Source organism: Musa acuminata, chromosome BXJ3-1 (assembly GCF_036884655.1).
Source record: "Musa acuminata AAA Group cultivar baxijiao chromosome BXJ3-1, Cavendish_Baxijiao_AAA, whole genome shotgun sequence".
NCBI lineage: Eukaryota > Viridiplantae > Streptophyta > Magnoliopsida > Zingiberales > Musaceae > Musa > Musa acuminata.
In genome coordinates, this window is record NC_088349.1 from 42,892,750 (window position 1) to 42,918,263 (window position 25,514).

Genomic DNA, 25,514 nt, shown 5'->3' on the forward strand with positions numbered 1-25,514 from the left:
GAGTAGTGAATTTGAAATGAAAGATTTGGGAGCAGCTAAGAAAATTCTTGGCATGGAGATCAAAAGAGATCGAGGAGTTGGAAAATTATTTCTGACTTAGAAAAATTACCTCAAGAAAGTCTTGGAAAGGTTTGGCATGAAAAATGCTTAGCCAGTGAGTACTCCTCTTGCTAGCCATTTTCGGCTATCTACTGCTCAATCACCATAGTCAGTTGAAGAGAAAGAATATATGGTGCAAGTTCCATATTCCAGTGCCATCGACAGTATTATGTATGTAATGGTTTGTACTCGTCCAGATATTTCATAAGCAGTCAGTGTGGTTAGTAGATATATGTCTCGCCAGGGTAAAATACATTGGCAGGCTGTGAAGTGGATTCTCAGATACTTGCAAGGGACTTCAGATGCTTGTTTGGAGTTTGGAAAAAATCGTGACACTTTGGTTGGTTTCGTCGACTCTGATTATGCTGTAGATCTTGATAAACGGAGATCTTTAACAGGCTATGCTTTTTGCGTTGGCGGTTGTGCAGTTAGTTGGAAAGCTTCCTTACAACCTATCGTGGCTTTATCTACTACAGAGACAAAATATATGGCAGTGATAAAGGCGATCAAAGAAGTTTTATGGTTAAGAGGTTTGTTCGGCGAATTATATCTGCATCAAGGTGTTACTACAATTTACTATGATAGTCAAAGTGCTATTCATTTGACTAAAGACTAGATGTATCACGAGAGGACGAAACACATCGATGTGAAGTTTCATTTTATTCGGGATATCATTGTTGAGGGAAAGGTCCTTGTTCAGAAAATTCATACGAAGGACAATTCAGCTGATATGCTTACGAAACCTCTTCCGATTTATAAGTTTAAGCAGTGCTTGGACTTGGTTGGTGTTCATTGTTGGTGATTGCTCGTTGGGGCTTTTGTGAAGAAGGTGGAGCAAGTATTGTTGGGACATGCCAAGATAGAGATTTGTTAGTTTGACAAGTCCCACATAGTCCCATATCAGGAAAATCAAGTTTGGTATCTTCTGTTTAAACTATAAATAAGGGCCTGGGCTTTGAAGTCAAAGGCACTACAAGAAAAACCTAAGTGTTTGCTTTGGGTTTAAGTCCACACTTAGTTAAATAGTTTGGACTTATAGTTTGGGTTTTTCTTGTTTAGTATTTTCGGGTGTTTTATGGCCTAGGAACATCTTCCTAAGGCATTTGTAATTGTCCCTCTTTTATAGTAGTAATTTGCTCCTCCTTCGTCCGTGGATGTAGGTCAATTGACCGAACCACGTAAATTTGGTGTTCTTGTCTCTTTTTATATTTCTGATTTATTGTCTTTATTGGGTTGCCAAATTACCCTGTGGTAAATTCTTGGGGCCTGCTCTAACAATCTCTATTGGGACATATGTGATAAGAACAATCCGAATCTAAAATCCATTCATTTTTAGACCTCGTCCTATCATTAGTAGCAAAGAAAATATTTCTAAAATTCTCATCAGCTGCTACACTAGCTTCAGCAGACTTAGTAGTTTTCTCAACAAGTTTTCCCTTTTCCTTTAATTTATTTTTTAATTTAAAGCAATCAGCCTTAATGTGCCCCATTTTTTGACAATATCTACACTCCAAATTTCTATGTCTGGATTTAGATCTAGATTTAGATCTACTACTATCAAATTCTCTTTTATCAATTCTATCCCTGACAACCAGACCCTCAACCTGATTCCCTCTACTTTCCCCAGTGATATCCCTGTCTATATGCTCCTTAGATTTTAGTGCAGATTTAATAATTTCCTGATATGAAATTGTTTCTTTTCCATAAATCATAGTATCACGGAACTACTTAAAGGATTGGGGAAGAGAACACAAAAGTAATAGGGCTTTATCCTCGTCATCAATTTTCGTATCTATATTCTCTAAATCCATAACTAAGGAATCAAAATTATCAAAATGTGAGAGTATAGATGTACCTTCAGTCATTACAAACTCTACTTCAAGTAGAGACGATTCTCCAATATCCTCTTTATATACAAGGCTTTAAGTTTGTCCCACATGCTCTTTGCCGTAGTCTCTGTAGCTACCTCTTGTAAAACCTCATCAAAGAGATTTAAAATAATGCTTGATCCGGCCTTCTTATCCATACCCGCAAGCTCTTCTTTTAACATATCATCTGGAATGTTCTCAGCTCCATGTAGTGCAAAATCAACTCCGTCTTAAACCAGAATGGCCTGTATCTTGAGTTGCCACATGCCAAAGTTGATATTTCTATCGAATTTCTCGACAACGATCTTTGTTATTATCATCGTTGCCAAAAGATCCCGAAACCAGGCTCTGATACCAGTTTGTTAAAGCTAACCCTAGGAAATTTACCAAAGGGTACTTTGGCAACAAAAAAAAATAATAATAAAGCAGAAAAATAAAAGAGACAAGAATACCAGATTTATATGGTTCGGTCAATTGACCTACATCTACGGACGAAGGAAGAGCAAATCACTACTATAAAAGAGGACTATTACAAATGCCTTAGGAAGATGTTCCTAGGCCATAAAACACCTGAAACTACTAAATAAGAAAACCCAAAGCAAACAATTATGTGTTTCTTGTGGTACATTTGACTTCAAAGCCCAGGCCCTTATTTATAGTTTAAACAAGAGATATCAAACTTGATTTTCCTGATGTGGGACTATATGGGACTTGCCAAACTAACACCAACTAAGTCACGTCCTTGACTCCAGGACTTCATTTTGCTTCATACCTTGCTATCGTAGTTAATCCTGCATATGTAAAACACACTTCGATCTAGACAATTAATACTAAGCAATAATCATGTTGTCCGGCATGTCATTGGTCCCTTGATGCTTCGTCCGATTCTTCGGCGCATCGACCTCTCTTGCGGCCTATTGCCCAATCGGTCAATTGACTCCGCAACTCCGATATTCTTGGCGCAATATCCGCTCTTATTGGCCCGATTCCTGAATCCACCGCCCGAAGCCTTCTGTCGATACGTCGACCGTTCCTCCGGCCCGACGTCTAATCTTCTGACATGTTTTTCCCCGGCCCAACATGATTCTTCCTGCTTTAATTATCTCATCCTGATCAAAGCATCCTGCGTCAATCAAAACACAGATTAAATCATAAACACATATCAATTGGTTTCATCATCAAAATCCGGGATTCAACATATGTGACTCTCTAGGCCTAATACCAAGCTAGCCATAAGTTGAACCCGTTAGAACTCCTTCTGACTTAGAACTTCTTCTGACTTAGTGAATTATTATCTCCATAATAATTCACTCAACTCATCGACTATGGATATACTAAGCAACTATGGTATAATCTATAGACGGTACAAGAGAATCTAATCCATTGGACCTATCTGTCCTCAATTACTATATATTTAAAGTCTTCAATCCATCTAATATCCTAGAGACTGTATATTGGGCATGGTGTTGTCAGGCCCATATGGGATCCATCCTAGTCTCTTATTGAATTCTCTCAAAGAACTCCTCTCTCAATCCGAAGTGACCCTAGCTAGGGATTTGCTTGATTGAGAATATAGGAGATATTTCTCTGATGATACTAAGAGTGGATGATCCTTTATTGATACCCAATTGCCTTCTAAGGTTGGCTACTATTCCCAATAACGATTTGTACTATATCTGAAACTTCTAAACCTATAAGTCTGGTATCAAAGAATGAAGTACTTAAACAAGATATCCTTGGTACCTCAAGTCTAAGGACTAGATACACAATTTAGACTACGGAATCATTATTTGACGATAAGGTATCATTAACCATTCAACATTCTGTAAGCGAATCATTTAGTAAACTAAGCACTTGCACTATACTCCTAGTGTTCTCACACAAACAACTATGAGACCAATTATCTCCATCGTATGGATAAGTATATAATATATCAGTTTATTCGATTAGATGTCCGTAATCTATGACCATAAATATTTAAAATTTATGTTTAAAGATAAATTGATCTAATTAATTATTATGATCTCTTCGTAATCTAATTCTCATTGCATAGTTTCATAAATATCATAATATATTTATTATATAATATAAAGTAAAAAATATCATAACTAAAAGTAACTATAAGAGATTAAGCAGCAAATTAATTGTGGGCTATATATTGTACATCAAATCATTATCAATATATTTTCTTATATAAGTAGAATCTTTAACACTTGTTCCCACAAGCTAATTGGCCTCGGGAGAGTTCACCAGAGTTTTTTCTTTTAGAAATCAGATTTTTATTCTCCCTTGTTTATGATGTAATTAGTTAAATTAATAAATAAATATTTACTTTTTCAAAAAAAATAATTGCAACAAGAAATTGTTTACATTGTCTTCTTGAGGACTTGATGGACTCCTCATGGCTGTTGTTGAGTATTGCAAACATCCTGAGCTTCCTTGAGTCACACAAGGCATGTCAGAATTTTAATACCTCATCTCCTTCGAATGTGTTTACATGCCATGCATTTAGTATTCATTATCGTCAAGAATTTTTATCCTAATATGTGCAATGTTGTCTCTTTTATAATCCTTGTTGTACGTATCCTATCGATGATAATGTAATAATCTAATTATACTCGAATATCAAATTATTCTATTGTAAAAATTAACTTGCTATCATCAATTAAGGGTAAAAAACTTGATATCAGTAGTATTCTGACAAATCCATTATACATATTCAAAGTTTCGTAATGAAATATTTGCTCCTATAAAATTTTAATATAATGTATATGTTTACCGTCCCTCCGAACAGGTGGATGAGTGAATTCTATAATTTTAGGGTTTCATCGAATATAGGAAACAATTTGGGCTAACATGATGGATATTAGTGTAATTTTTGAAATGTATTGATTAGATTGGATAAAGTCTTGATAGATCAGTATATGGATAGATCGGATAAAGTCTTGATAGATCAAATCTCATTTTCTGACGTTTATGTTAACAAGAATAAATAAGAATTATGGATATTAAATTATACTTAAATGTAGAGGATGATACAAAAATCCCGAAAACCCTTGCCGGCCTGCGCGGTTCTCTTCTCCTGGCTTATGTAAGCACCGCCTCATCCTACATCCGTATCCAGTGTGAGCCCGGGATACCAAAAGGCAACTTCCGATTGGTTGTTTTTGTGTGGGTCCAACAAAGAGAGTTATGAGGACCTTTCTGGTAGCGCATTCTTTCGTGCATGGTGACTGGGACGGGACACTGCTCCGACCGGCCGGCCATTCCCATGGCTTCTCCTCGCCCGCTACCCCGAGTCCGTCCCCTCTGCGCTCTCTTCCTCTCTCTTCTCTTTCTCGTTTTCCTCCTCCCATGGGCGGCCGGCTCTTCTCCGCTGGAGTCATCCCACCTATATCGAGTCCTCCACGTCCAAGAACGGGAGCGCTTACCGCCCGCCGTCCAGGTGGCCGCCGCCCGTGGCCTTCTCGCCCGCCTCCTCCCATTCCACGTTTCCAGCTTCGAATTCGAGATCGTTTCCAAGGTCGGCAAGTTCTTGATAATGTCTCTTACTAAGACAGACGATCAAATAATATGAATACGTAGAATTTATTTCCTAAACTTGTTGCAGGACTACGCGTTTCTGCAATTCTTGAAAGGTTTGTGTTGAATCGAGGCTTTATGGGTTTGATTCTTGATGTGCTCTGTATGTGCTAGATCGTTGGTTCTTGGATTTCTTTAGGAGGGTTAAATTATCTGGTTTCTGCTGAATTGGTTTCCTTCTTCGTCCGTTTCCCCGAGTCTTGGGTTCCTTCCTCTCTCTCTTGTCTTTCTCCTAGGCCTCGTCGCATGGACGAATGGCTCTTCTCCGCTGGAGTCCTCCAATCTATATAGAGTCTTGTCGACATCCAAGAACGGAGGCCCTCGCCGCCGTCATCCAGGTGGCCGCCGCCCGTGGCCTCCTCGCCCGCCTCCCCCTTTTTCACGTTTCCAACTTCGAGTTTGAGATGGTTTCCAAGGTCGCCGACGTCTTTATTGCTAATTTCTCTTACCTTAGACAGACGATCAAATAATATGATTCCGTAGAATTTATTGCCCAAACTTGTTATAGGACTACGCGGTTCTGCATTTCTTGAAAGGTTTCTGCTGAATTGGGCTTTTATGGATTTGATTCTTGATGTGCTCTAGTGTGCTAGACCGTTGGTTCTTGGATTACTTTAGGAGAGTTGAATTACCTGAATCTTCAAAGGAGGAAAAAATTGACAAGTGGAAGTATTGGCATCATTGTATAGAGGATCATGGTATGTTATTCAAGAAATTCTTGCATTTCCATGCACTTTGGCAACATCTTCCACATTCAAACATGTACAGAAAATTATTACAAATGTTTGACCACCTTGCTTATTTGCCACTTATTGTTAAGGGTGGATTACAGGCAGGAATTTGTATCAACAGTTGATCTCCTGTGTAAGAATAGTAACTAGTGGCTACATAGTATCTAACAGTGACACTTCTGAATATTACAGTGGATTCAGTTAATAGTTAGATTACTTGGAAGCAAGAATGATGTAGGTCATGTAGCACAATTGTTTGTGTCTACAAGGAAAATTCTATGCATCAGTTTAGAACCTGATGACTGTTGATCATTTTAGTTTAGAACCTGATGACTGTTGATCATTTTAGTTTTCGTGATTGACATTAGGATGCATTAACATTTTCCAAGAACTAATTGCAAATAACAGAAAATAATTGCAAATAACATAACTGAAGCTGTTGGATTGTTTCCAAGAACTCTCAGGAACCATTTTTGGTAAGTGCAGAGTCGTTCTTATGATGAACTAAGTAATACATCTAAAATCAACCAACACTATATTGTGTTAAATTGAAAATTTGGACTAGCGACAAGATAGACTGATCAATGAAGCAGCAAATGGTATAGATGCATGAAGAACAAAACAAGCCATCGTCTCATCGAAACATCTGAGAATGCAAAATCTAGGACAGATAATGTGCAGATAACCTGAAAAATTCAGGACTCAGTTCGAAGGTTAAATCGGCTCTAGCATCAAGGTCATAAAGACAAAAATTAGAAGGATAGAGATTTAAGTAACTGCTGTATATGGTTGGGTTATTTTGGTGCTTAGGTCTTCAAATATTCTTTTAGTAATTGATGAGGAACTTTGTTATTTCAAGTGGATGTAGCTACCATGACCTCGTTGATGCAATTGGAAGAAATAGAAAATTAGTAGCAAATGGTCATATCGAAAAACAATCTTGTTGATGTTAAAGTGCTACTGTTAACTTAATTAAAGGAGTCTACAAGTTAGTAAATATTTTGTGGAGAAAAGCAAAAAAGACAATTGTTCAATTTCCATAAGGGAATTGATTTATAGGAGGTTTTTCAGCAAGATACAAAGGACTGGCTTTTGGCTGATAATTAAATTGGATCTGCACTCTTCATTAGTGTATTTTACTAACTCCTTCGTGATTAGACTATATTAAAAGATCTAACATTTTCTGATGTGTCATGGACAATTGAATCTTGCTAATACTCAATGATTATGCCTTTTAAGTGTTCTGCAAACTCATTTATCTTTAGAAAGAAAATTGGGATATGGGTAAGGGAACTTAACATGTGTAACAAGTTCAAGTAGTTAATTCATGTTTAATATATTCTATTCAGTAATAGGTTCAAACAAGTATAAAAACTTTTGCTAGATGAAGGCGAATATAATATCCAATAGAGATACGTGGTAGATGAATACTTGAAATTTTAGAACGTTTAGTTGCATCTATTTGTTGATTGGAGTATTGTGTCAATCCTCTTTCAAAGTTTTATATTAATCAAGATATCTTTTGTATCTATATGATTGTAGTAATTGTCAACATCCAGATCATTTAAATGTTCAATTTTTTCATCACTGTATTCTCTGCTAAGTGGATAACACTTCACTGGACTTATTTTTAAGGAAACATGTGGTGGAGCAGCATGCTTCATTATTAGCAACCATCCATCATTAAGTACAAAAGGATTCCCAGAAATACTGTAAGTACCATTAATTGTTTTTCATATTTATATTGATTCATTCTTTTGTTCATTGATGGTATAGGTTGGTGATTTTGTAAATTGAAGATTAAAGTGCTTATTTGCTTTGTTCTTTTATCAGATTGAACTTCACCGACAAAATATAGAAAAATCCATGAAGACTATGGTCCTCAATGAAATTGCTAAAGTATAAGATTAGTAAAACAAGGCTAGATTGGTAATATTGTTAATTGGCTACTACATTATTGTTTTGTTCTTCCTCAGAAGATGTATGATGGCAACCTCCTTATTTTTGATGGATGCTAATTTTTACTACATTATTATTTTGTTTTTCCTCATAAGATGTGGGAGGGTGACCTTCTTATTCTTGTTGAATGCTAATTTGGCACCAAGTCATCAACCAGGGTGAATAAGTTGGGAGCCAAATTACTTAAATGTAGCTTGGTTGTGTTTTCTGTATGTTCTGTCATTTGTTGTGTTGGATACAGTATGCAGAGGTATTCTTTTGTACTTTGACATTTTTTATTCATTGGGTAAAGATGAAAGGGAGCTTGATTCTTCTATATCTGATTGGTTTTACTTACTGCTTTCCTTAGTCGATGCTGAAAATCCATCTAGTTGGCTTTCTTTCTTCCTTCTAATGGTTCTGTTTGTTAGATTGTGTCCATCAAGATATTGTGTGGGACAACATCTGGATGTCTTGGCCAATAAATTTGTTTCTAATTTATGGAACTACTTTCCATCAAGATTTATGGATATCAGAATTTTGGTACAGAATTATGCTACTATAAGTTTTTGTATATGGTTTTTCATTTTTTTTCTGTTAGTGAAATATGAAAGTATTTAAAAAATACTTCAGATGCTTATCCTGTAATTGTGCCTCCTGGTTTGTGTTCCAATGTTGAAATACTCTGTCAATGTTTTAACAGAATCCAGGGGACAAGTGGTGTTGAACTTTCTGCTGGTCCCCATTGGTACTTAAAACACTGGTGTCTGATACACATATCTTGGGAGAAGACCGGTGGTCTACAGTTGTCATCTGTACCAAAAGTGGGCTCCCTTCCGCATGTTCCTTCGGCTGGTATTTTGGTACAAAGACCTGTTCCGTTGAGTTACTACCAGAATGCTGTTACATCCAGTTGTAAGTTACTTTATTATTTATTTTTTAAGTTGATTTGGCGCTCAATAGCCCCTTTAGTTTGGTCTAGAAGTCTATTAATGTGAGACTGAAGTATCTATTTTCATCTTGATAGCTATTATTTGAAATTCACTTTCTAGTTTTTATATTACTTAAAAGCTACACATAAAGTTGAAACGAGTTTAATCTAGTCTGAAAATCCAAGAAACCAACTTTGATCATGTGTATGTATGAGAGCTAGCATAATGGACATTTTTTCTTTTAGTTTCGTAAATTTTAGTGAATACTACTACAAATTATTTGAGCATCTTATGTACTTCGGTACATTATTTATCCTCAAAAGAAGGGAAATAAATGGATAGTTTCACTGTTTTTACTATGATAATAATTAAGAAAATGGTTCTTAACATTGCTTAGACACCAACTCAAACTACAGTGCAGCAATGGCACAGCTGCCTGATTGTTATTTGAACAACATAGCTATTAGTTAAAATAAAATATGAAAGATGGAACAAAGAGGTAAAATTAACGTGATTATAACCTCCATGAAGTTCCATTCTTTATACCATTCACTTCAGAGCATATAATGGAGGTTCACATTTAAAAATGAAATAGATTTTTTTGTTTGATTTTTTTGGATTAAATTTGCTGAACTGAGTGCTAATTTGCTCCACTTTCTGCTTTATACATGGTTGCTTGTCACCATCTATAAGCATATCAGACTCCATAATTTGTTATAATCTGGCCTCATGATATTTGTGCTTTCTATATGTTTCTAACTGAAATTTGGATGGGCCAGAAAATGTTTGTACTAGATGTGGATTCAGCAGCTACATAGGTGCAGATGTTACATGTACAATCATGGTGGTTGCCTCCAAGTTCTAACTAACATTTTACAATCATAAAAGTTAAACCGACTGAAACATGTGCTAAGAGATAGTCAATCTGTTAGAATGTCATAGTCCTTAAGTCCATCTAGGTCAATTAGCTATTTTTAGTGATTACATTATCTAGAATGTTTCTTCATTATGCATCTAGTAAAAAATTGTTTCGCAAAAGAAATGAGGATATGTTTAATAAATCATTAATTTCATGAATAGATTTCTCTCCACTATTAGTTGGGCAGCAGGAAGTGACATTTTCCAAGAATGGCAAGTTTGAGCCATTTGATTTATAGTCATTTCAGTGTCTTTGGACCATGGAGAGTCATCATCTGTTGTATGCTTAAACTCATCTAAAATATATAGTCAGTTACCATGACATATGTTTGTTGCCATTTAGTTCCATTGCTGGTGACCTCTTGACTGCTGACTACCTGGTTATTGACCCCTCCAGCAACTAGCTACCAAGTTGTCGGTCATCAATAAATAACTATCCATAACTGTTTGGCCATCAACACGTTGTTAGATCAGTGTTGTCAATCCATTTAAATTGTCAGTTAACTTTTTTTAATGCAAATGGTGCAATTTACTTTAAACACTGAATTCTGTCATATAACAACAAGTTCAATTAGTTTATGGTTATATTTTGTAAATGCTTTCACTTCTCCAGCACTTCCTTGGTGCATTGAATGTGTGTGCATGGTGCATTTTAACTGACACATTGCATGAGCTTTTTACTACTTTGCGCTGCCCTTGTACTCGTTTTACATAATGTTGGCATGCCCTTGTGCTAATATTTGTCCATGATGGTAACATTCTAGTGTGAGTTTGTGTTGCTTGTACTTTCGATCCTTGATTTTGCTAGAACCTTTACGGTGTTTGGATAAATTGGCTAAGATATTGATGCATAGTTTATGATGTGAAATGCCAGCCGTTGGAACTGCCTCGGGTGGCATTCTAGGGGATGACACCCCAGTTGTATGCTATTTATATTTGTTTCTTCCGTGTTGTGAACTTTGTTTTTTACTGTGTTAAGATTCATATGCATGGTGGAGTTGGGAAAGATGGGAGAAGGAAATTGATTGGATGGTTCTCCAAGGGGTCAACTTACCACTTGCTTTCAATGGGCAAGAAGCCATTTGGCAGAAAGTTTTTGAGGTACAATACTTTTCTTTTTCTTCTATCAGTGTCCTTTGCTATTAGTTTGTCAAGGTATAATACCTCAATATATGTACCTTTTCTATCAAACATAGAGCAACAAATGATGTTTTGCCTGGACTGGTATGTACATAACAGTCCTGGTGTGTGAACCAGTATGTGGACTGCCCCTGTTTTGGACCAGTTCAACCTGCCCATATAAAATGTAAAAAATATGTTTGCACCTTTGCCCTAATCGTGCACGTCATGACCTCGTACACTGTTGCTTTGCACCACCTTTGCCCTAATCGCATCTCAATCACAAAGGATACATCATGTGATGTCGCCACTCACCATCTCTGCGCACAGCCACCAAGCACATACACCTCTTCTCCTCTTCCTCCACTGCCTCCTTTTCTTCCTTCCTTTACTGTGCCTTCTCCTTCATCTTCACTCATACATACCAGTGTACTGGTACCGACCGGTATAGGTCTGGCTAGGGAATGATATGCATCCAGTATGCACTAGATGACGATCCTTTTTATATAGTTTGAGATGTTAGTTCCTTACGGATGCAACTTTGCATGCTGCTTTTTTGTACAAAACAATATTTTACTTCTCATCCTTATACCATAATTTTTAGCTCTCTCATCAGTCCATTGACCATTCAAGACTCTACCAACAATAGGTCAACTATGGAATACAACTCACAATGAGGAGGTTCCTTTGGTGATTTGACAGTATTTGATACTGGCTGTCAATCTAATGTCAATACCCTGAAGCAAGGTTTTAAATACCGGTCCGTACCGACGTATTGAGCTCCGCTCGGTACGGCACGTACCGGTATGTACCGTCGGTACACCAGGGTATACCGATGGTACATCCTAAAACCTTAAAAATACCTGGTATTGGTCTGTACGCCTCGGTACCGGCCTGTCACGGACAAAACTGTAAACAGGGCTTTTAATGTAAGCTTATGTATGTCCGTGTCTTTTGGCTTGTTCATGCGTTGCACAACATGCAGAGGGACAGTCGAAGGCTTAACAATCCCATTTTAGTTGAGTTTGGTGGCTGTTTTAGGCTTGTAAATAAATGTTGTGTCATGTGGACACTTGTGAGAGATATTCGGTATGTAGTGGACCATTTTGGATCCTTTGTTGTGCGACCGTTTAGAGCTTATAAAGTCTGTTTGTAATTTGCATTGGCTATGAAGTGTTTTTCGAAATGTTTGCTTGTGGATCCCGAGTGAGGCGTTTTCTTTGACCCATTTTCTTTTTTATAGGTCCTAAGGGACCATGAGAGGTTTCGGGGAGGCTGACTTTTGCGGATGGACACACAACGATGCTGCACGACTTTGACAAAACCAGCTAAGTCCATGACAGATGGTATCAGAGCGGGACAAGCACTCATAGAAACACTTGGTATGCAAACGTGGGGGTCAATGCAGCCCGCACGCGCGATCGTTTAGGGGAAAGCGGGCATGGAAATGTAGGGAAAATGAGTCACTCAGAGGAGCGGACATCTGAGATTGACATTCAGAGGAATGACCAACCCTTCGCGCAAGAGGCATTACGAGGATAAGCAAGTTGGGAAGAATGTGTAGCGCACAAAGGCTGAGATGGTTGAGTTTGAGCTACGACTCAATGTTGGCAACCATACTTGATGGTGATTAAGGCAAGCGAGACACTTGGTAAAGGATGAGACTATGTAAGGTGGAATGGGTTGTTCAGTGACCGAAAGAGTTGTGCAAAGCTCGAAAAATTCGATACTCATTTAAAGGCTTGTATGCGAACGATGGAGTGTTCGTAGCCATCCTAATGTGATCGAAACTCGGCGCTATGGAGCATTGAAACTTTCTCTTCAGCATGAGAATGATACGTCTGTAGGAGGCTAAAGTGTGCAGCCAGTTCAGCATGTTGCTAGGCCTTGAGGGGTGCAGCGGGGATTGTATTGACGTGGAGTCGCAATCTAGCAAGTGCGTTTACGGGAGGTAGAACAATGCACAATTTGTTCAACAAGGTGGAGTAGTCCAAGGGGATGGTGGTCTCCGAAACTTTCAAAGAGAAGGAAGCGAAAAGAGAAGTTGCTCCAACGGGAGAGATATTTAGGAGGGATAAGTCCCGGCTCTCCAAAGGGAGAACCATGTGTAACGGACCGGACATGTTGAGGAGTACCTCAAAAACAACTTCACAAAGCTCAACGGACCAAGCAAGCGACGAGGAGTCGTTGCATGATCTCGCTTGAAATAATGCATTGGGGAGATGCTTGCGAGATCAAGTGGGGGAGCAATCCAAGGCAACGCAAATGAAGGCACACTTGGAGTCGATATGGAGATCAGACTCAATGGAGGGCTGGCTCGTGGAATGGTGGGCGTGAGGACTATCATCAACTCAATGCAAATCGAGGAGCGGAGCAACTTGGGTGTAGCTTGGCGAAGTACCTAAGCCACATGAAGGGAGCCGACATAGAAGATGAAATATGGAGCGGAGGCACAGAGCTTTCTTTGGATAGAGGACATGAACTCTTGCAGAGGCAAGGGCGGGATTATGTCGTTCCATGGATCCCTCATTCTGATGGAGCAGGCTCATCCTACATGGTGCCAAAGACGAAGGGAGTTTTGAGGCACATACACCTTACCTCAGAGAAGCATTTGATGGAGGCGACTCAACTTGCAAATACGAAGTTGGGTTCAAAAGGCCTTAGCACGGGGCAAGAGGATGCGGTGTACAGCGGAGATTGTGCTAGTAGGGGCAGAGGCCCAGGATCTAAACAATAGTGCACCAATTTTAGCGAAGTCGGTGGACTTCGGAAGCTACTAGGCGATGGACTGTCATAGAGCGGTGCTTCGTCTAGGTGTGACTCGAGAGCGGTGGACGAAGGTTGATTGCCAAATGAGCGAACACAATCGAAGGTGGAAAAGCTTTGCGATGTGTTGGCAAAGGCCACACATGGAGGGATCACAATTCGAGTTCTTCCCACAAGGATCAGAATGCAATGGAGATGTCACCGGGAGGCGACATGGTGCAGCGGATCGTGGTGGAACAATTCGTGGCAATGCGATTCACACGATATAATCCCGTGAGAGACTATCTCATATGGAGGTATGATCGGGAGCTATTGGGAGCTCCACTTCGGTGAACAACACGATGACAAGAAGGGCTATGGATTCAAGGAGTGAAGGCTATGGTACTGTAGAGGCGGGTCTTCCGTGCGTGTATCGAATTTTATATCGGATGAAAGCCTTGGTCATTAGCATATGGGGCTGTGTACTACCGAGAGAAAAGTTCGAATGTAAGTACCAGTGAGTCCCATGGGAGGGACTTGATCATGCAGAGGTATGATCGGAGCGGTTGGAGAGTTGGACTGCTCTAGAGCTCATATTCGCTTAAGGGAGCCCGGCAAGTTAGAGGACAAGGCTGAGTAAGCGAACATTGCTATCAAGGAAGCTAAAGAAAATAGAATCGGTGCGAACCCTGCAATATGATGGCAGAGGCCATGAATGAGAGTTGTAGTCTGTCTTTCCATCGACCAAGGGGAACTACTTGAAGAACACAGAGGTGTTGAAGCAAGGGGTCGAAAGGGGCGAGGAAGCGACGACGAGTTCAAAGAGACTTAGCTACCTAAAACCAAGTATCAGTTAGAATGAAGGTGAACTCGGAGGAATGCCACAGAGGTAGATCTATCGATCGTGAAGAAAGAGATGTAGATGTAAGGCGACGGATAGTAGGGCCATGGGCATGACAGCGCCATGGTACCGTAGCAGCTGGACTTCCGTGAAGTTCTCGATCTCTTGCTCTCATGGAGGGAGAGCGTATGGTCGTGAAAGGGGCCGAGGAGGTGGAGCATGCGGAGGCAAACTCCAAGTACCAAGATAAGGTTGAAGGGCAAAGGCCAAGGAACTTTGTAAGACCGGTGTCAACGAGCTTCTCATCAAGATAGCTGAAAGTGGAGGACTTCGGGTCGATACAAGAGTAGACGATGAAGGAACGAAGCAGGCAGTACACGGTGCTGTACCTTTGCTACTCAGTGGAGTAGGCGACTATTGATGGAGAAGACGGTACAATCCCAGAGGCGACCAATACTATTAAAGACTTACTCCAAGTTGGGGTGTAAACTTCCTGCATTCCAGAAGTTCGATGGCATTGAGAAGGTGAATCATAGTAACTAACTCAACGCAAGGAGTGCAAACACTTCAAGTGCTTCAGAAGTGTGAGCAAAGAGCAGGTGAAGGTCAGTAACCAGCTCGATGCATGGAGTACAACCCTTGAGGAGCCGGGCGAAGTCAAATAACCTTTGCCTTCTCAACTCTTAAGAGAATGGCCGAAACCGAGTACCCTAATTCTCTTAGCTATCGAGCAGAGGAGCTTTGCATATGTTCAAAGCCCCTTCGAAGAAACAAAATGGAAGACAATAGTTGTCAAATCCTCACCAATAGTGATCAGTGCTACTGAGAGTAGATTATCCGTTTCATTTCCCAAGAGAGTGCCAATCGAAAGCAGAAGTGATGCGAACCTACTTGGAAGTGACAACTAAGTGAAAGAAGAGTCGATGGGCAAAATTTGTAGAGGAAGGACCCGAAAACTTTAAAAGTTTGCGAGGCGATGCTCGTTAAAGCTTCAACAAGCATCCACCCAGTTTAACCAACATGAGGCATTTGAGAGACTGAAGCATAGTAAGGATGGTCTTTTCCTTCATATGAAGGATCCGCAAGAACCAACAGGGATCGACACAACTCAGCCAACCACACACTAGAGTTAGAGTCATTGGCGAGTTGAAGCAGCATGGCGGATCAAAAGTTCGACTACTTAACAACAGCAGCGGAGAGCAGCTGGGAGCCAAGAGATGCATTGCTGTTGGAGCAGAAAATTAAAGACTCAGTAAAGGCAAGGAGTTGTACTGTGTTAGGACTCTAGCTAGGAGAGTCCTAATTGAGAGGGACATTCATGTAAAACCTACCTAAGCCGACCCCTATTAAAGAGGTGAAGAGGCCGGCTAGGGTTAGGAGGTTGTTTCTTAGAGAAGAATTAGGAGTTGTAAAGGAATAGGAGTTTTGAGTAGAAGTCCTATTAGGAATTGGTTAGAAGTAGGAGTCTTGAGTAGGAGTCCTATTAGGAGTTAGGGTTTAAAAACCCTATAAATAGCTATGTATTCCTCATCTTTTGATAAGCAATAGATGAACCTTTTCTGCAGCCTTTGAGCAGCAACTTGGAGGGAGGAACCCGTATAGAGTTCCAAGGAGGCCGATCCCCTAAAGAGTTCAATCCCAAGTTTAGAATCTGCAAGGGTTCTAACATAGTGTCGGCAAAGGCTTCGACGAGGACGTCGAAGGAATAAGTGGGGGAGAATGTCACGGACAAAACTGTAAACAAGACTTTTAATGTAATGCTTATGTATGTCCGTGTCTTTTGGTTTGTTCATGCGTTGCACAATATGTAGAGGGACAATCGAAGGCTTAACAGCCCCATTTTAGTTGGGTTTGGTAGTCGTTTTAGGCTTGTAAATAAAGGTTGTGTAATGTGGACACTTATGAGAGATGTTCGGTCTGTAGTGGACTATTTTGGATCCTTTATTGTGGGACCGTTCAGAGCTTGTAAAGTCTGTTTGTAATTTGCATTAACTATGAAGTGTTTTCCGAAATGTTTGCTTGTGGATCCTGAGTGAGGCGCTTTCTCTAACCTGTTTTCTCTTTTGTAGGTCCTAAGGGACCATGGGAGGTTTCGGGGAGATTGACCTTTGCGGACGGACACGCAACGGTGCCGCACGACTTAGGCAAAACCAGCTAAGTCCGTGACAGGTCGGTATGCCTCGGTACCGATCAAAACATTGGTACCGCCCGGTAGAGGGTGGTCTGCATACCGATATCTTCTTGGACCGGTATATACCGCCTGTATCGGGCGGTACATATTGAAATTGAGAACCCTGCTCTGAAGTTAGTTTTCCCATTCTACCTATAATACTTCTAGGAAAGAGATTTTCCCTAAAACCTAATAAGCTAGTTAGCATGAAAAAGTAATTATCACACTGATTGTCATTTATCAATTCTTTTCTTGTGCGATCACTGAGCAAGAAGCTGAAACTCTAGATATTAGAGTCTAGAAGTTTACATAGGGAGCAGTTTTGACAAAATAGTGAACAGAAAATCCCTGAATGTGAACCTCTTGTTGTTTTAATAATTATATGCTTGGTGATCTTACTACATGGTATATAGGCAACTCCCTTATAATTTCACAAGCTTCATATGGTTTAATACTTAAAAAAAAAATAAAAACTTCATTGCAAATAATTTCTCCTTGTGATATTCAGCTTGACATGGATAGGATGATATCAATTATTCTTTAATCTCTTCATGTGCTTTTTATTTTGTTATTTTGCTACTTGGTTATTGATGACATGTGATCATCTCTAATCATTTAACCACAAAAGGATACATTTACAATTTATGTTACCATGAATTCCATTAGATGATATTACCTACTTAAGTTTTGTACGAGTTCTTTGTTGTTTGTCTGCATAGTGATTATCAAGATTTGTCACATTGCTCTAGCAGGTAATTGGAATTATTATTAATTTTTAAACAGTCTTCCTACTATTTTTTAGAGGTATAATATCAGCCGTAGAGATCTGGATGATTTTTTCGGGGGGCCTGCATTTCTTTCATGGTCACGTATGGGAAACTTGCATGGGTGAGTTTACTATTTTGTTTAATTTTAGTTTCAGTACATAGTAGAAATGGATTATATACATGGTTTTGATTGGTAATCAAATGTTGTGCAAAATTTATAAGCTTGACCACATACTAATTTAAATTCCTTTATTCTGTATTCTTTTGCTGTGCTTGATACTAGATGGGGTGGACCCTTGCCTCAAAGTTGGCTTGATGATCAACTTGTTCTTCAGAAGAAAATTCTTGCTAGGATGTACTCGTTTGGAATGACTCCGGGTATTTTTAGAAGAAGATTTAAATTCAATCCTCTATATTTGTAGGCATCCTTAAGATCATAATCTTGCATGATAAATAGATACATTTTGAATCTTAGTAAGTTCTCTTAATATAATATTTTAGGTTGGTAACGTCCTTAAGATCACAATCTTGCACAATTAACGGATACATTTTGATTCTAAAAAGTTATATATCTATTTATTGAGAAAAAATTGTTTGCATCACATCTTCGATTATTTTTCATTGTAATGTGAAGTTTATATGTTTAGATTACTTTGTGGTTGATGCTTGTAAATAGCTAAGGTTTTATAACATATTGCGTGATACATGTGACAGACTGCATTAGTTGAGGTTTGGAAACTGAGTGTATGCCCTTCTCTCATATACACGAGGCTGTTTCTCATGACTGTTCAATAACTCTTAACATTGGAATAAATGAGATTAATGTCATGCCCTGCTGCAACTTTACTCACAAAGCCAAGCTGTATTGGACAGGTTAATGTCCATATAATTTTATACAAACAAGTAAACAAATAAAAAATTTATTTATTTTCATTTATTGTCTCAAAATATTTGAGGATAACACTTAATTTGAGTTCAAAACCAATCATATGAACTAAACAAAGTACTATTGTATGACATAAATTCTATTGTATCCTGTCTCAGTTAATTTTACTAAGTCTGTAGCAGAATGAAATGGTATTATAAACAGCATAATTAGCATAGTAATTTGGTACGGAATGTACCAATTGCAAAATTACATAAAGACAAGGGGAATAGATTTGAAGGTATATTTTGAGAATTGCGACAACAAATATAACGTTGTTTTCACTTGTTCATATTACTTATGCCTTCTTACATGCTAGTGGGATTGACAACATAAGTTGATTACTGGAGTCATCAATGGTGTAATGTTGACACCCAGGAATGAACAACAATAAGACAAGGGAAGAGGACATAATTCAAACTCTCTATTTGGTTAACACAAAGTGCTATAGGAACAATCCTTAAATTGGTTTTTTACTAACTAAGGATTGGTTATTGGAAATAACTAGTAATAATGGATATAATAAAATCGTGACTATCTTGATGGTGTTGAGATGTGCCTTGGTGAATGGATATTTAAATTATACAAATATATTAATGATTCAATGGTTCAATGATGATATTGCCACTACTGACTATTTTAACAGAATAGTTAGTGACTAAATTCTAATATTTATTTAATAAGTAATTTGTTTATGATATAGAGTTTATTGATTTGTCTTATCTTAATTTTGTTAATTTTTATAAGAAGATTAGGAAGAAATTTAAAATTTACATTATATTAAATGACGTTCAAGATACTTACACATAGAGTCGAACCGGAGATCCATCAATTGTGCAACAATGCACTAACCATTAGGATGTCAAATCGGAGATCTATCAATTGTGCAATAACGCACTAACCATTAGGATGTCTCAATAGAGCCTCTTGGTCTGAGCTCATGAAGAAAACAAGTCAGTGTGTTGATAACTTTCAATAAAATAATTTGTGCTTTGGACAATCTTTTTCATTTGAAATATCAGGTAAATTTGCATTTGATCACTATTTGATTCAGGTTTTAGAAATCCTCTTATGTGCTAGTGATGGGCTGAAGCAACCTCAAGAATTTTGGCTAGTACTATTACATATTTATATGAAAATGAAGGCCAAACAAGCCTTTATGTTTGGATACCATCTTGATTTAAGCTGTACAACTTTTTTCTTTCTACCATTCCTTCTTTATCCTTTTGCCTAATAGTAAAGCATTGGTGAGCATGGTTTGATGTACTGCCTAAAAGCGTACTAAATGAGCGGTACATATTGCTGATTGGTACGTGGACCAACCATTTTCGGATGGTACAAGATGAGCATTGGTGAGATGGTTTGACATACCAGCTGAAAGGGTACAAGATGAGTGGTATGTATCAGTTCGCCTATTGATTGATACATTGACCAACCATTTTTGGATGGTACACTACAAGGGGGGTGTACCGGATGGTATGCCTCATGTATCACCTGATATGGTCACCATTACTGATCAATACGGGTTGGTAACAGTTGGATTTCAATGGTACCAATTAACATTTGGGTTAAATCAGTTCCAATAGTTAGTTCGATTGTTGTGTCACGAACGATCATCGCGCACTTGAAACAACTTCGTTCAACGAACCGTCCGTCGTTTTTGCATACTTGTACAGAGACATGGCAGCCTGTTTTGCCTTGGTTTTGTGTGTTTTTCTTGTAAAAAAATACATGTTCGAACAGGTTGCAGTGCTATAGTGCAACTGCTCACTGCGCCGGGCCAAAAAGCCCCAAAATGGCTCCGTTTTCGTGTGCCACGGGCTGTTTTCTGCAGCCCGCTGCAGCGCTAAAAAACGTTAGCCATCTCAGCACCCTGGAACCCCTCGGGTGGCATAGGGCTGGATGGGGCTTCGATATATTGTCGAGCGTTGAAAAATCTTCACAAGTTCGCACATTAACTTGACGGGAACTTGCCTTCGCGCTCGGCACCCGGTGAACAGTTGTTTGTGGACTTGCAACTGTTCGTTCTACCTTCTAAAGTCCTTGTTTTCTCCTTCCTCTCTTTTCTCTCTTGCACTCAAGGTGCTTGCTGAATTGCTTGTAAAGCGTCCCTCTTCGCGAGACGCCGGGACTTGTCCGTCGCTCATTTTCAATCTAATCAACTTTCTGTTTTACAGGTCCTTCGGGACTTGTACGAGGTTGCAACTAGGCTGAACCTTTGTGGACGCATGTGTCGTGAGGGCGCCTCATGACTTAGGCAATCCCAGCTAAGTTCGAGAAGTTGGTGCAAGGGTATGTCGCGACTTAGGTAACTCAAGCTAAGTTCGCGACTTGGTCACAAGGGTGCCTCACGACTTAGGCAATTCCAGCTAAGTCCGTGACATTGTGGTATCAGAGCGGGCAAGCAATTCGAGCAAGCAGCGAAGGAACTTCACAATTTCTCCATGACAAAGCATCGTGGCGAATCAAGCAAGACAGGGCAAGCCGGACCCTTGCCCCAAGTAGCCGTAGGTGGGCTGTAAGTGCATACTCTCTCTTATGCTGTTGGAGCCGTTCAGGAGGAGCGTGACAACGAACATGATGAGCGAGAAGTTGGCTACTCTCCGCGAGCGGAGGAGGCGCAATCTGGAGCGCCAACTAGGAAAAAGAGCCATAATGTCACGAACGGTCATCGCGCACTCTCAATAACTTCGTTTAACGAATCGTTCGTCGCCTTTGCATACTTGAACAAAGACATGGCAGCCTGTTTTGTCTTGGTTTTGTGTGTTTTTGCTTGTAAAAATACATGTTCGAACAGGTTGCAGCGCAGAGTGCGATCGCTCACCGTGCTGGGTCAAAAAGCCCCAAAATGGCTCCGTTTTCGCATGCCACAAGCTGTTTTCTGCAGCTCGTTGTAGCGCGCAAAATGTCAGCCATCTTAGCACCCTGGAACCCCCCGGGTGGCATAGGGCTGGATGGGGCTTCGGTATATTGTCGGGCATTGAAAAATCTTCACAAGTTCGCACGTTGACTTGACGGGAACTTGCCTTCGCACTCGGCACCTGGTGAGCAGTTGTTTGTGGACTTGCGACTGTTCGTTCTACCTTCTAAAGTCCTTGGTTTCCTCCTTTCTCTCTTTTCTTCTGTGCACACAAGGTGCTTGCTGAATTGCTTGTAAAGCTTCCCTCTTTACGAGACGTCGGGACTTGTCCGTCGCTTGTTTTCAATCTAATCAACTTTTTGTTTTACAGGTCCTTTGAGACCTGTACGAGGTTGCAACTAGGCTGAACCTTTGCGGATGCATATGTCGCAAGGATGCCTCAAGACTTAGGCAATCCCAGCTAAGTCCGAGAAGTTGCTGCAAGGGTGTGTCGTGACTTATGCAACTCAAGCTAAGTTCGCGTCTTGGCCGCAAGGGTGCCTCACGACTTAGGCAATTCTAGCTAAGTCTGTGACATTGTGGTATCAGAGCAGGCAAGCAATTCGAGCAAGCAGCGAAGGAACTTTGCAATTTTGCCATGGCAAAGCATCGGGGCGAATCAAGCAAGGTGGGGCAAGCCGGACCTTTACCCCAAGCAGCCGCAGGTGGGCTACAAATGCAAACTCGCTCTCATGTCGTTGGAGCCACTTTGGAGGATCGTGGCAGCGAACATGATGAGCGAGAAATTGGCTACTCTCCGCGAGCGGAGGAGGCGCAATCTAGAGCGCCAACCGGGAAGAAGAGCCATAAGGAGAGACTCACAACGGTGGAAACCCTCTTGGATGTTCTTGAAGCGAGCTTGGAGGAACTCTACCAAGGCCAGCGAAGGCTTCTTGGGGTAGAGAGCTCACAAGAAGAAGCTGAATCCTGAATCGACAAGGTTGAGGCCCTAGTCGATCGATTGACGGATGATACTAAAGACTCCATGCAACATTTGTATGAAGTCGTGGTGGATCTCACTTCTAAAGTGACAGCACTCACTAGGGCACTAAATGTGGGAGGGAGAAACACTCGCGTTGCACCACCACAAAATCTAAGGGCACCTGAGCCTCATTGCTATGGAGGTACTAGGGATGCAAAAGAGCTCGAGAATTTCTTCTTTGACATAGAATAGTATTTTCGAGCTACAAGGCCTGATTTTGAAGATACCAAAGTTTCAAAAACAACCATGTATCTGAACGAGGATGCAAAACTTTGGTGGCGAACCCGCTAGGAGGAGATCTAACATAGGTCGGTGTCAGGTGGACACATGGGAGGACTTAAAGCAGGAGTTGAGAATTCTGTTTCTATCTGAAAACACAGAGTTCGTCGCAAGGAGGAAACTAAGACAACTCCGTCAAAGTACTTCCATTCGAGACTACGTGAAGTAATTTTCTGCACAAATGCTGGACATACAGGACATGTCTGAAAAGCAAGGTTCGCAATACCGTATCGTACCGGTATTTCGACCTGGGCTAGGTACCGGTACGGTACGGTGTACCGAGCACTGTAGCACTACTACAGTGCAGTGCTACAGTGTACTGGTGCACTGTAGCACTGTACACTGTACTGCTACAGTGCACTGTACTGCTACAGTGCACTGTACTGCTACAGTGCGAACCGGTACCGGGCGGTCCGTGTACCGCTGGCCTGTCGGACCGGTACGTACCGCCCGTACCGGGCGGTACGATTCGGTACGACAGACATTGTTGAAAAGGATAAACTGTTCAGCTTCCTCGATGGTTTGAAGCCTTGGGCTCAACAAGAACTGCATCGAAGGAATGTCACTGATATGATCGGGGCAATTGCTGTCGCAGAAAGGCTCACCGATTTTGTTACCTCTGAGGACCCGGGAAAAAGGAAACAATCTTCAGGAAATCGCCCTTCAAAATATTCTCAAGGGAAAGAGCCCAAGGGCGAACAAAGGAAGAAGAGTTCCCGCAAAGGGCCAAGCTCAAAAGGCAAGCCCCTGAAGATTGGCGAATGCTTCTTGTGCGGAGGGCCGTACATGGTGAGGGAGTGCCCACAGAAACAGGCACTCAATGCTTTAACAGCTTTCATCCATCCCCCCAAATCGGACAAGGGCAAAGTCGTCGCCCTCAGTTCAAGTAGTTCAGAATCTAGTAGCGACGATGAGGAGTCGCAAGGTCCCCGAATGGGAGCAATGCATTTGTTGAATGCATTACGGGGTCAAGTGGGGGTGAACATGAAGTCAAAGCCATTGAAAGCAGGGAATAACGAGCTGATGTATGTGGACATTAAGCTCAATGGCCAAACAACCCGTGCAATGGTGGACACGGGCGCTACCCATAACTTTATTGCTGATCGAGAAGCAAAGCGACTTGGACTGATCTTGGAGAAAAACCTAAGTCGGATGAAGGCGGTGAACTCGAAGGCTAAGCGGATCTCCGGGTTGGCAAAGGGAGTTCCCATTAAGATCGGAACATGGAGCGGGAGCACAAACATGATGGTGGTGCCACTGGACGACTTCCAAGTGATTCTTCGGATGGAGTTTATGCACGCAGCAAAGTTAGTGCCAATGCCATTCCTAAACTCTCTATGTATGATGGGAGGTAACGACCCCTGTATGGTTACCGTCTCTCGGAGAGGAACCAAGGAACCCCACTAGATTTCGGCATTACAACTGAAGAAAGGGGTACGAAAAGGTGAATTAACATTCGTGGCCGCTATGAAGCTAGAGACACTCGACGAGAAGGCTATTCATGAACCTGCTATGGTGGCTAATGTCCTGAAGGAGTTCACAGACGTTATGCCACCTGAGTTGGCGAAGACTCTACCGCCACGCAGAGGTGTGGATCATTATATCGAGTTGGAGCCAGGAGTGAAGCCTCCAGCGAGACCACCCTACCGCATACCCCCTCTAGAGTTGGCAGAGCTCAGAAAGCAGTTAGGTGAACTGCTAAGCGGTGGTCTCATCCGCAATTCTAAAGCACCATTCGGAGCTCCAGTTCTCTTCCAAAAGAAAAAAGATGGGAGCTTTCGACTATGCGTCGATTATCGAGCCCTCAATAAAGTGATGGTGAAGAACAAGTATCCCATCCCACTCATTGCGGACTTTTTCGATCAATTAGGCAAAGCCAAGTATTTCTATAAACTCAACCTCCGGTCGGGGTACTGGCAGGTGCGCATTGCTGTAGGCGACAAAGCGAAGACTACCTGCGTGACCAGGTATGGAGCGTTTGAGTTCTTGGTGATGCCTTTTGGCTTAACCAACGGTCCGGCCACGTTCTGCACTCTTATGAACCAACTATTCAAAGAGTATTTGGATAAGTTCGTGGTCGTCTACTTGGACGATATCGTCGTCTACAGCCAAACGCTGGCGGAGTATGTCGAGCACCTTCGGATAATTTTCAAGGTTCTTAGGGAAAATACTTTGTTTGTGAAAATGAAGAAGTGCTACTTTGCTCAAACATAGATCTTATTCTTGGGGCATCAAATCGGTGATGGCTCCATTCAAATGGACAAATCGAAGGTGCAAGCTGTTGCGGAATGATGAACTGTAAAGAAGGTGTCAGATTTAAGATCCATCCTTGGATTCGTTAACTGCTATCGACGTTTCTTAGTGGGGTATGTGAAGCATGCAACTCCATTGACGGAGTTGCTGAAGAAGGAGCAGCCTTGGAGGTGGTCTGATAAATGTGAAGCTGCGTTCCAAGATCTGAAGGCTGTTGTGTTGGAAGAACCGGTGCTCAAATTGCCGGACTATGGGGAGCCCTTCGAAGTCCATACAAATGCTTCAGACTTTGCTATTGGGGGAGTACTCATGCAGGAGGGTCATCTGGTGGCCTATGAGAGCCGTAAGCTCAACGAGACCGAGCAGCGGTATCCGGTGCACGAGAAGGAGATGACAGCGGTGGTCCGCTGTCTATGAGTTTGGCGACACTACCTTCTTGGATCACGATTTGTGCTGAGGACAAACA

At 40.9% G+C, this 25,514-nt stretch overlaps 1 pseudogene; it reads left to right on the forward strand.

The window, feature by feature from the left end:
* Window positions 1-5,178: 5,178 nt before the first annotated feature.
* The window catches only part of LOC135629620 (alpha-N-acetylglucosaminidase-like), a 74,846-nt pseudogene continuing 54,510 nt past the window's right edge, over window positions 5,179-25,514 (forward strand).